At 42.7% G+C, this 12,522-nt stretch overlaps 1 non-coding gene across 1 annotated transcript; it reads left to right on the top strand.

The window, feature by feature from the left end:
• The first annotated feature begins 10,519 nt into the window (after window positions 1-10,519).
• On the top strand, window positions 10,520-10,657 carry LOC119920322. The gene has a single exon (XR_005448078.1). It is a non-coding gene; the product is annotated as a small nucleolar RNA SNORA7 (small nucleolar RNA).
• The last annotated feature ends 1,865 nt before the right edge of the window (window positions 10,658-12,522 follow it).

Here is a 12,522-nt window from a genome sequence, read left to right on the forward strand (position 1 = left end):
CTGTTGCACTGACAAAGATTCCCCTGAAAAGCCTTTCATTTATTTTGTCCCGGGATTGTTTGGAACTTGGAAATTGGTGTCTGTTATACTGGGGCCTTGGTTTCAAAAATTGAAATTTAAAAAGAAAACCAGTAGTGGCTGCTTCTCTCCTCAAATCCAAAGGGGAAAGGGTCTTAAATGGTAAACAGCCATTGGAAACCCAGAGGAGATTGGAAACATTACACAAAGGGTATCTTTCCTTCATTTGGTTTTTGATTGATTGACTTCTGAGATCCCCTTGAGCACAAAGAAAAACTTAGGATCACATAAAGAAATCAAATCCATCTTGAGGATGTAGACACTTGAAAGGCTTAGAGACACTAGGGTGACATCTCTTCAAAAGTGAAAGGACCAAAAAGCAATGAAAACTCTGGAGGAACATGAGGAAGTGTGAGCTGAGAATCACCAAAGGCAATAGAAATCAGATCTTAAACATCAAGGGCTAAATGTGGAGACAGGACATTTGTGATAATGGGCAAGGGAGCCTGTAAATGGCTTATTGTCAGCCCCAAGGGAGGTCTGGCATAAATGGTAAACACAATTTGGTGTCTTTCAAGAGATCAAATTTGGGTGTTTTTTCAAAATGATACTCAAGGAATAACTTCCATGTGGGACTCCTCTTTTCAGAATACTCACTAACAGGAGGAAAACCAGAGTAAAACAGCCTGTCAAGAGGTGGTAATAGGAATGGAGGGAGTTCAACATGAAGGAAATGCAGGATCTGCCTTAAAGTAGTAATGAGCAATCACAGCAACTGCTTTACAAATACCACAATCATTATTAATTCTTATTTTCTTAGTTTCTTCAAGTGCTCACTAAACACAATGCACGCTAAGCACTTGAGATGTGCCGCAAGTGGCTTGCACTTCAACAGGAAAACAGACATAGAAATATTGTCCATATGTTCGTAAATTCTGAGGCTAGCCATAAAAATATGAGTACAAGAGGCAGCTGAGGGGTTGATAAGAAATGAATTGCTGAAAATTAATTGGGAAAGACTTTTAGGGGTTGGGATTTTAGGAAGGCTTTGTAGGTGGGCAGGGCTGAGGCCTGGAAGATATGAGGGGAAGGGAATTCCAGGCTGAGGGGACAAAACAAACAAGGGTTCAGAGGTGTTCAAGACAAGAGCGGGATTCGGGCAGCTGTTGGTCTTGGGAGTCAGGAGCACAAGTAGGGAAGTAAGAGAGGTGCATTCAATAGCTTAAGTGGAGAGAGATGGTGGAGAGCCTTAAGGCTTAATAGTAAGGAATATTTGCTTGATAAAGAGAGAGATGAGTAAACGTTGGAGGGTTTTGATGAGATATAAATCATATGATAAGTGAAAGACTTAGGCATCAGCATCCAGGCAACCAGGCATCAACATGGAGCATGAACTGAAGGGTTGAGAGACTGGAGGCAGGAATAGCAGGCAATTTGGGGTAAGGTTTCAAAAGACTTCACAGGAACTTTTTATGGTGTTTGCTGAGTGCTTATTATGTGCCAGGCACTATACTAAGTGCTGGAGTAGGTACAAGATAATTGGGTTGGACACAGTGCCTGTCCCACATAGGGATCACAGTCTTAGCCCCCGTTTTACAGATGAGCCGAATGAGTCCCAGAAAAGTTAAGTGACTTGCCCAAGGTCATATAAAAGATGAGTGGCAGAGCCAGGATAAGAACCCAGGTCCTCTGACTCCTAGGTCTGTGTTCTTTCCAGTAGGCAATGCTGCTTCCCTTGCGTTTGAGCAATTTGAATTCTGCTGGATGAATTTGGAATATGCATGAATGTTCTTTGCATTGCCAAAGTATTTATTGGAAACTTTTGAAGACTTGTCAGGTTGGAGGTCTGGTTCTTTCAGCCCATTGATTGCACTTGAAATCTATGAGCATCTTTTTCTCCATGCAATTCAATGGCTCCCCAGGGAAAGAGATACTGCCTTCTGTTTGTTTTTGGAAAACATTTAAAAGAAAGAAATCTGCTCCTTTTGGCATTCTCTTCCTTTGTACATTTTCTTGAACAGCCAATAAACCCCAGCAATTTGTGAGAGTTTTGCAAAAGCATAGTGATCCAGTGCATTGTGATAACCTGCTTTCAATATTGCCAATACTTGCTCCTTCAAAGGAAGATCAGAAAAAAAAATAATACCTATAATACACATCACCAGTCTTACCAGATGGGGAGGGGAGTTATCCTTATAGGACCTAGCCGCAATCAACATATGCTCTGAAACCTGTGATTTGATGAGTCTTTTCTCATCCTAACTACAAATACTAGGATTGAGCATAGATTTCTCCAACTCTTTTAAATTTCAATCCTGAAGTTTCCTGGGAGACACTTTTCAGTTGTGAATTTTATAGACTGACAAAGGGAAAAACTCCCCCTAGTTTGATCGCTGCGGCTCCTTGGAAAGTTTGTCAAAGTTGTCATTCATAAGACTCCATGCCATCACCTTTCTTACACACAAGGCCTCATGTCAGAGCATCAAGGACTCCACACAACTCCCCACTGCAGTGGTGTTATGAGTTTTATTGGACTTAGTGATTCTGTCTGTCTTGAGACACTATGAAGAGAAAAATAATTAGGCTGGTTCACCAAGAGGTTTGCAGTGAAAAAGAAAAGCCAGTTGAGGTAGCGGGAGTGTTGGTCATCTCAATCAAGCCTCAGAAGTTAATCAATGTTTAAGAAAGTCTACCGCTGAGTGAAGCTCTGAGACCCCTCCCTCCCTCCAATCCCAACACTTGGCTTTAAGAATGCTTGGGTTCAAATTTTGCTTCTACCCCTTACTTCTAGACTGAGTCCGTTGTTGGATAGGGACCGTCCCTATATGTTGCTGATTTGTACTTCCCAAGTGCTTAGTACAGTGCCCTGCACACAAGTGCTCAATAAATACGATTGAGTGAATGAAAGATTGAGTGGATCTGAACAGTCACCTGGTCTTTCCAATTAATCAATGGTATTTGTTGAGCGCTTACTATGTGCAGAGCAAGTGCTTTCCCTGTCTCAGTAACTTTATCAGCACATCAGGAAGCAGAAATACTTGTCTCTCCTCAATTAATAAGGGCTCCGACTCTACCCCAAGATTTGAATGATACTATAGATGAACAGGAGAAAAGCAATGTAAAAATAAACCAAATCAGCCATCTAACCGTTTCTTAAACTTAAATTTAACTTGCCGTGGATAGGTGAGTTCTTTGCAAGACTGTGAATGAAAAATCCGCTTCCAGAATTCTCAGAGGCCATCTCCCCAGGATAGTCTGGTAAAAGGTAAAGAAAATGTCCCCGGAATCAGGGATGTTAGGATAGGATACACCTTCCAGAACTCCCCATCTAGACTGTAAACTCACTGTAGGCAGGGAACATTTCTACCAATTCTGTTGTAGTATACTCTCCCAAGCGCTTAGTACAGTGCTCTGAGCACAGTAAACTCTCAATAAATACCACTGATGGATTGATTGGACTTGTGATGATAACAGTATTAATGGTACTTGTTAAGTGCTTACTATATGTCAGGCAATGTACTTAGCTCTGGATGAAGGTACATGTTCCCTGTCCCACATGGGGCTTACAGTCTTAATCTCCATTTTACAGATGAGGTAACTGAGGAACAGAGAAGTGAAGTTACTTGCCCAGCATCACAAAGCAGACAAGTGGTGGAGCCAGGATTAGAACCCAGGTCCTTCTGACTCCCATTCCAGTACCTTATCCATTAGACCACACTGCTTTCCAAGTCCTTAGTGATTTTACTGCTTTCCAAGTCCTTAGTGATTCTATAATCTCTAATTGGTGGAACCAAGTTTATCAAAGTGGGAGGACAGCATTGTTATCAACCTGACCTACGGCATCACATCTGTCAAATCAAACAGTTGTACTTCGGCAGTCCTTTCAAAGAACTGAAATTCCATCCTTTAGCAGCAACTACATCCCAAGATCCAAGATTCTCATGGACTGAAACTGCCCTAGTATTTCTAAAACAGCAAGACGCCAGTTCTCTTCATGTATGCTTCTGCTGGTATTCTCTCAAATAGGACTCTGGCTGGCTTAGTGTCTTCACTTCACTGTTCTTCACTTACTCCAGAGAAATGAATGGCTTATTAGAGAAGCAGCATGGCTCAGTGGAAAGAGCTCAGGCTTTGGAGTCAGAGGTCATGTGTTCAAATCCCGGCTCCACCAATTGTCAGCTGTGTGACTTTGGACAAGTCACTTAACTTCTCTGTGCCTCAGTTACCTCATCTGTAAAATGGGGATTAAGACTGTGAGCCCCCCGTGGGACAACCTGATCACCTTGTAACCTCCCCAGCGCTTAGAACTGTGCTTTGCAGATAGTAAGTGCTTAATAAATGCCATCATTATTATTATTATTACTACGTGCTGGGGGCAATACAGGATGACCAGGCTCCATGGAGAGCTCACAGTCTAAGTAGGAGGGAGAACAAGTACTGAATCCCCATTTTGCAGATGAGGGAACTCGGGCACAGAGAAGTTCACAAGAAGTTCACAAGAAGTTCACAGAGAAGTGCCCAAGTTCACAAGACAGACACATGGGTGGCTTCCATGCAAGTGAGCTGATTGTGATCCAGGTCCTTGTTGCTGTTTCACTCATCCTGTGATTTGACATGCTGATAAACTGATCAAGAATGGGAATGTGACTTCTGTAGTAGGTCCAGGAGTCACATGGCCTAGTGGATGTGGTTTAATGAACAGAGTTCATGCCTGGAAGTCAGGGGACCTGGGTTCTAATTCGAGTTCTGCCACTTGTTTGCTGTGTGATCTTGAGCAAATCACTTAACTTCCCTGCACTTTCATTTCCTCATCTGTAAAATGTGGATTAAATATCTGCTCTCCCCCACCTTTGTGTGAGGCCCATATGGGACAGGGACTGTGTCTGATCTGATTATCCTGTACCTACCTAGATGCTTATTGCCGTGCTTGGCACACAGTAAACACTTAACAAATACCGCAAGTATTACTATGTGCTAGGCACCAGACTTTATATGGAAGTAAATACAAGATAAGAAAACTGACATAGCAAGCAAGTAGCAGAGCTGGATCTACAATGCTCGCTTCCTGACACCTAGTCCCATACACTTCCCACTAAGTCACTGGAGCTGGGAAAGTTGTAGTCAAGGTTTTGGGCTGATTACATATTTGTTCTCTATGGGAGTAACTGTCCTGGGACTTGGCTTTGTCAACCTAACTTACACACGTGAACAAAATCTTCTTTTCACCAGAGATCTCTTCAAACACAAAGCTATGTACGCTTTTCATTCAATCTCAAATCACCCTAAGACAATCCAGATCCTAGTCTGTCAATAATATTTATTGAGAGCTTACTGTGTGCAAAGCACTGTGCTAAGCACTTGGGGGAGTACAATACAACCGTAAACAGACACATTCCCTGCCCTCTATGAACTTACAGTCTAGACAAGCTATGGACTGGGCTCCTCCCAGGTTTACCCAACCTTAGCTGGAGGAACAATCAATTAATCAATCAATGGAATTTATATACAAAGGCTGTACTGTACTAGGCTCTTGGAAGAGAGTACATACAACAGTGTTGGTAGACACATTCCCAGCCCACAACGAGGTTAGAGTCTATAAGGGGAGACAAACATTAATATAAATAAATACTTTATAATAATAATAATGATGATGTCATTTGTTAAGCACTTACTTTGTGCCACGCACTGTACTAAGCACTGAGGTGGATACAAGCTAATCAGGTTGGACACAGTTTCTGTCCCACATGGGGCTCATAGTCTTAATCCCCATTTTATAGATAAGGTAAAAGGCACAGAGAAGTGAAGTGACTTGCCCAAGATCACACAACAGACAAGTGGCAGAGCTGGTATTAGAACCCATGACCTTTTGACTCCCAAGCCCATGCTCTAGCCACTATGCCATGCATCTGCTTACAGATATGTACTGGACAGGACGGCAGTATTTATATTCTTATGTGGTTGATGATGGTTTAAAAGGAGGGAAAAATTAAGATTGTCTGATGGCACAAAATGGGCAACAATTGTAATTATTTCTTCAAGTGTCCTCTGAGGCCATTACTGGAGAAAACCCACTGGGGTTGATGAATAGGTTGGACCACTCCCCAAGTTCAGAACAACATTTATTATCTTCTTAGGTCCTTGTGCTTTGCTGCTACGTATTTATGTATTTCCATTGGGTCTGGGGATTGCATACTATCAGGGATATTGTTTGCCTGGCAGCTGTAAAATGGTGATGATATGCAAATACGTTTCTGGTTGTGTCCCAGCCTTATTTACACATGAACCACAGGAAAGACAAGTAACTCAGAACAAAGGAGCAGCATGGCCAAGTGGAAAGAGCACCAGTCTGAGAGTCAGAGGACCTGGGTTTAAATCCCAACTTTGCCATTTGCTTGCTGTGTGACTTCAGGCAAGTCTTTTAATTTCTCTGTGCCTCAGTTCTCCTGTTCTCCCTCCTACTTAGACTGTGAGCCCCAGGTGGGACAGGAACTGTGTCCAACCTAATTAACTCTCATCTCCTCCAGTGCTTAGAATAGTGTTTGACACATAGTAAACACTTAGCAAATAACATAAAAAAACAACAAGCAAGAGGACTTTGGGAAACAGACAAATGAGAATTTAAGCTCAAAAGAAACCAGGAAATATCCTGAGTAAATATTTATTACAAAATACCTTTTTAATAATAATCAACAAACCTGTGAGGAGATCAAATGTACTATCAGCATCCTCAGACTAAAAACAACGTCTCCTACTGAGGCATGAAGAAAATCCTGCAGTTTGGTAGGCACTAATTGATCTCCAACCACCTGTAACTGTTTGGCTTCATTCATTATTATCAGTGATGACATGAAAAAAATTAACATTTTAAACTCCATTTCAGAAAGTAAAGCTTAACGATAAGTGGTAGATGGGTTTCATTAAGTGAAGTAAAATTGTTTAATCATTAGGTAGTTCAGTCCTGCCCCCCCCGCGCCCGGACTCCAAACCAACCAAAGCAGCTGGGCCTCTACCCTAGGTAATATTTAACAAATTTTAACAAATTCATCCTAGGTGATAAGCATTGAGAAGAATCTCAGAGTGTCTCCTGCACTGATCCACCTATTGCCAAAATCCTAGCCTCACTACCTATTTCAAGGGTGAAGATGTGCTTATATGGGGAGAATAACAGAAAAAAGCTCAAGGAAGCTTGATAAGAAAAAAGGAACAGAAACGCCCAGTAAAGGGGTCTTTCCAGAGCCCAGAGATGAAGTCAGGAGCAGAAGAAGTATTTTGTTTTCTTTTTTTTTTTCTTTAAAAAAAGGCAACTTTTATTTGCTGTTTGGGCAGGAGGAAGGTGGAAGAGGAGGCGGGGGATGGAGGGATGAGTAAATAAAAAATTTCTTACCTGGCAACAGCTGACTGCAATGGAGAGATTCTTAGTATCACTGGCTGGATGGCTAGTATGAATGCTGTCAGATGAACCTTTCAAAGTCCATTAGCTACTACATTTTCCATAAAGCCTACCCAGAGAAACTAGAGGTGAGGTGTAGGATTCCTTCTGACCTTGTTGGTAATAACTGTGGCATTGTTAAGCACTTACTCTGAGCCAAGCACAATACTAAGCACTGGAATAGATACAAGCTTGTCAAATCAGACACAGTCCCTGCCTCACCTGGAGCTCTCAGTCTAAGAGGAAGGGAGAACCTGTATTTAATCCCCAATTTACAGATGAGAAAACTGAGGCACTGGCAAGTGTCTCCCAACACCTGATCCCACCACAGAACCTCCATAATCACTTCTCCTTCCACTAGGGAACTGGAAAGTCAAGGAAAGGGGATTTTAAATGCCAGGCAAACAAAAATAATTGCTAGTTAAAAACATGATCTAAATGAGCCTCTCATCTCCCTTGAGATCCCAAGTTTCTTAAAAGCAGGGACCACTTCTTCATTATGTCCTGCCTATTGCTTTCCTAGGCTTTGCAAATATGAACATCCTTAATGAAAATTCTCTGGTGGAGTGGAAGGGCATTCTCTCAGTCACGGCAGGCTTTCTAAAGAGGAAGGACTTTTTGAAAGGAAGAAGATGTTTCGATTGGTTGGATGTAGGGATTGTCTCCAGCCACCAACTGGACCCTCTAACTCATTATGAGCTGGGAACGTTCCTACCAACTCCACTAACTTGTACACTCCCAAGTACAGTGCTTTGCACACAGTAAGTGTTCAATAAATGATTGATTGATTGATCAACAAACACATGGGCTAAGCAAGTCAGGAGGGAAAGAAGGCCAACAGGATCAAGAAGGGTCTGATTAATCGAGACTCAAGTTGACGTTCAAGATCAACAAATGAAAATGAAATGCAGATTTTGAGGCATATGTCAACTGAGAAGCCGCATAGCCTAGTGGGTAGAGCACAGGCCTGAAAGAAGGTCCTGAGTTCTAATCCCATCTCTGCCACTTGTCTGCCATGTGACCTTAGACAAGTCATTCCACTTCTCTATGCCTCAGTTCCCTCATCCATAAAATGGGAAACTAGACCAGGACTGTGTCCAACCTGCTTAGCTTGTATCGATCCCCAGTGCTTAGAGTAGTGCCTGGCACATAGTAAATGCCTAATAAATACCATTTTAAAAAATTGGTGAGGGGTGCTATTCTCCCAATTTCCTTCTTGGCATCAGCACTTTTGCACTCACAACCTTCTGCTGCACTTTGCATTTGCATATTCTATTCACTAAACAATTTTTCAACCTGTCTGTGAATGATCATGTGTAGGTCTCTCCTGTTAAGTTGTCCATTCTTCATGGCCAGGGATAGTGTCTCTTCTATCTAGTGTACTCTTCCAAGTGTTTAATAGGAAGGCACTCAGAAAACACAGTAGACACTCAATACGTACCGTTCAGTCATTGACTGGGGAAGAGGTGGAAAAGTCAGCGCAGTCTAAAGGACAAATACTCCTTCCAAACCCCTTCATATTTTCCCTTTCTCCAAGCATCCTTTAATCTTAAATCTTACACAAGCTGCTCACAATCCTAAATATCTTCGCTCGGGTCAAAAGCCTCTCCTTATTGGAAATAGGACATAAACTGATCTTACATAAGTAATAAACAAGCAAATGCCTTTGCAAAGACAAGCTGGGCCATTTTGCCAGAATTGCTTCTGCTCCCCTGAGGTCTTGCCTGCTATCCTTCATATAGCTTCACATTAATCATAATACTTTGTAACAATTAGGCTGGTCAAAGCAGCTCTTAACAGTTGCTCCTGATAGCCATCTCTCTTCACAAAGAATCACTGAAGCTTGTCAAGTCCTTGTCTAGGTAGCCTGCTCACTCCCCTCAGAATGTCATCATGAAAAGAGACTTAATGCTGTAATTGTGTCATAGAGAAGATTCACCACTATATAATCACTTATATCTGACTCTCTCCCTTTCACCTTTCTCTGAGTTTCCCTCCCCCATTTCCCTCAAGCTTTCCTTCCCTTTGCCTCTATTTTGTCTATCTTCTTTATATTTGTCTGCCCTTCCTAATGCTTCTATTCATTACTGCACCTCTAGGAGTTGGGAAATCTTCCCTTCTCTCACCTCCTTCCTCCTACCTGCCCTTCCAACCCAACAAGGAAGGGATATCTCTAACTCCTGCACCATTTCCACATCTACTACCTCAACATGTGAACCTTGAGCAAAATTGATACTTTGACTTTGGGGCCATTACCTGGTTCATACCAACCATTTCCAAGTACAGTTTCACCACTGAGGGCTTGTACGTGTGATTTGCTATCTGTAAAATTCCAGCAACAAATCAGAGGATGTCATTTACAGTGCTTTAAGCTACCTAAAAAATGCTGTAACATGATTAGTTACTCTTAACAAGCTATTCTATTTTTGAAAATGTGACATTGGGTTTGATGGTCCCTATCAGTGCAGGCTATTAGATGTTAAGCTCCTTAACCCAGGGTCTGCCTGGGCCCTCTTTTTCACTATCTTGTACAGTACTATATACAGGATCTTCTCAGCATTCAGTGACTAGTAATGGTGATGACAATTATGATGCTGGAGGGAAAAATTGATATTTGCCCCACACTCAGCCCCATAGCCCTTATGTATGTATCTATAAATTATATATTATACATTATTTATTTATATTAATCTCTGTCTCTCCCTCTAGAATGTAAGTTCACTGTGGGCAGGAAAAGTGTCTACCAACTCCATCGCATTGTACTCTCATCTGTAAAATGGGGATTAAGACTGTGAGCCCCACATGGGACAACCTGATTACCTTGTATTTACCCCAGTGCTTAGAACAGTGCTTGGCACATAGTGAGTGCTTAACAAATGCCATCATTATTATTGTTGTTGTTACTCTCCCAAGTGCTTAATACAGTGAGGGTTCAATAAATAGTATTGATGATGATGACAGTGATTTGTGATGATGATGATGATGGGAACTTCTCATCTACCTATAGTACATGTAACAGCCATGTATGTAATAGAAACCATTACAGTTTGAGAAATTTTAAAATGACTTAAGACCCTCTCAGGGTCGCACCTGGAGAGTTTCCCGTACCCTACCAGTCTCGGCTATGGGAGGGAGAGTCAGGCAGAAGCATACTCATTCCATTCCTAGCTTGAGCAGTGGCTAATGAATGGAAGGCAATCTGCTACAAGTCAAAACTCACCTGTGCTGGGCAGCAGTGGCATGGGAGAGAGTCAAGGACATGGACTCAAGTTTACTGAGTGGAAGAAAGCAATGGTAAACCACTTCCGTGTTTTTTACAAAGAAAACTCTATGGATACACTACCAGAATGATTGCAGTTGGAGAGCGGGGTGTTATGGAGTAGATGTGTCCGTGATGTCACTGTGGGTCGGAAACAACTCAATGGCATAAGACAAGACAAGAAAGAAGTAAATTCTAGACTCAGGGCTCATCCAGCTCAGGAATCTGTCTCTGAGTGACATCTATTGTACTGTACTCTTCCAAGTGCCAAAGACACTTATCTGCACACAGTAAGCACTCAATAAATATCACTGATTGATCAAACATTAATGGGAGGAGCAGTGGGATGGTTGCCCTGTTGGCATTATCCACGTGGTTAGAAATGAACCTCACTCCCCAGCAATGTTTGAAGGGATCCCTTTTCCAACCCGTCAGCAGCACTTTGGTGCTGCTCTGTGAGAAGGGTTGGGGTTTTCTAAACGATTTTCTGGTTTTTGATTTCCATCAGTCTGGATGCATAGCCAGTCTTCTCCAGTCACTCGAACAAGAGTACTTATTGAGTGATTACTAATCCCTTGGAAGAATACAATAGAGCTGGTAGACTCGATCCTTGCCCTCAAGGATCTTACAACCTCATGTGAAACTTACAAGCCCGTGATGGACACCCTCAAAGAGTCAGGAGCTGTTCTGGAGGGTCCCCATGGTCCCTCCACCCTTCCTGGGAGGGTTGGAACAAGGAGAGGAAGATATGGTAACAGAGAGCCCAGGGAACAGGCTAAGGCAGGGTGGGAGGAAGGGAGCAGGAGGGAAGCAGCATGGTGTAGTGGCTAGACCAAGGGCCTGGAAATCAGAAGGCCATGGGTTCTAATCCCAGCTCCACCACTTGTCTGCTGTTTGACCTTAGGCAAGTCACTTCACTGTGCCTCAGCTACCTCATCTGTAAAATGGGGAATAAAATTCCTTTCTGACCGCCCAACCTCCTGCCTCTCCCCACTTCAGTCCATACTTCAGTCTGCTGCCCAGATTATCTTTCTACAGAAATGTTCAGAGCATGTCACCCCACTCTTCAAAAATCTCCAGTGGTTGCCTATCAACCTCCATATCAAACAAAAACTTCTCACTATTGGCTTCAAAGCTCTCCATCACCTTGACCCCTCCTACCTCACCTCCCTTCTTTCCTTCTACATCCCAGCCCACACACTCTGCTCCTCTACCACTAACCTCCTCACTGGGCCTCCTTCTCACCTTTCCTGCTGTCGACCCCTGGCCCAAGTCCTATCTCTGGCCTGGAATACCCTCCCTCCTCACATCCGCCAATCACACTTCTCCTCTTCAAACCCCTACTGAAAGCACACCTCCTCCAAGAGGCCTTCCCAAACTAAGCCCCCCTTTTCCTCACCTCCCCCTCCCTTCCACATTACCTAAACTTGCTTCCTTTGCTCTTCACCCCCCACCCCATAACACTTGTGTATATATCTGTAATTCTATTTATTTATATTGATTCCTGTTTACTTGTTTTGATGTCTGTTTTCCCCTCTCTAGACTGTAAGCCCGGTGTGGTCAGGGATTGACTCTCTTTATTGCTGAACTGTACTTTCCAAGAATTTAGTACAGTGCTCTGCACACAGAAAGCTCTCAATAAATATGATTCAATGAATGAATGACTATGAGCCCTATGTGGGACAGGGACTCTGTCCAACCTGATTTGCTTTTATCCATCCCAGCTCTTAGGACAGTGCCTGGCACATAATAAGCGCTTAACAAATACCATGATAATAATAATAACTCAGCAGCCACTGGACGGAGAGCCCGGGGA

Source organism: Tachyglossus aculeatus, chromosome X1 (genome assembly GCF_015852505.1).
Source record: "Tachyglossus aculeatus isolate mTacAcu1 chromosome X1, mTacAcu1.pri, whole genome shotgun sequence".
In the NCBI taxonomy this organism is placed as follows: Eukaryota; Metazoa; Chordata; class Mammalia; order Monotremata; family Tachyglossidae; genus Tachyglossus; species Tachyglossus aculeatus.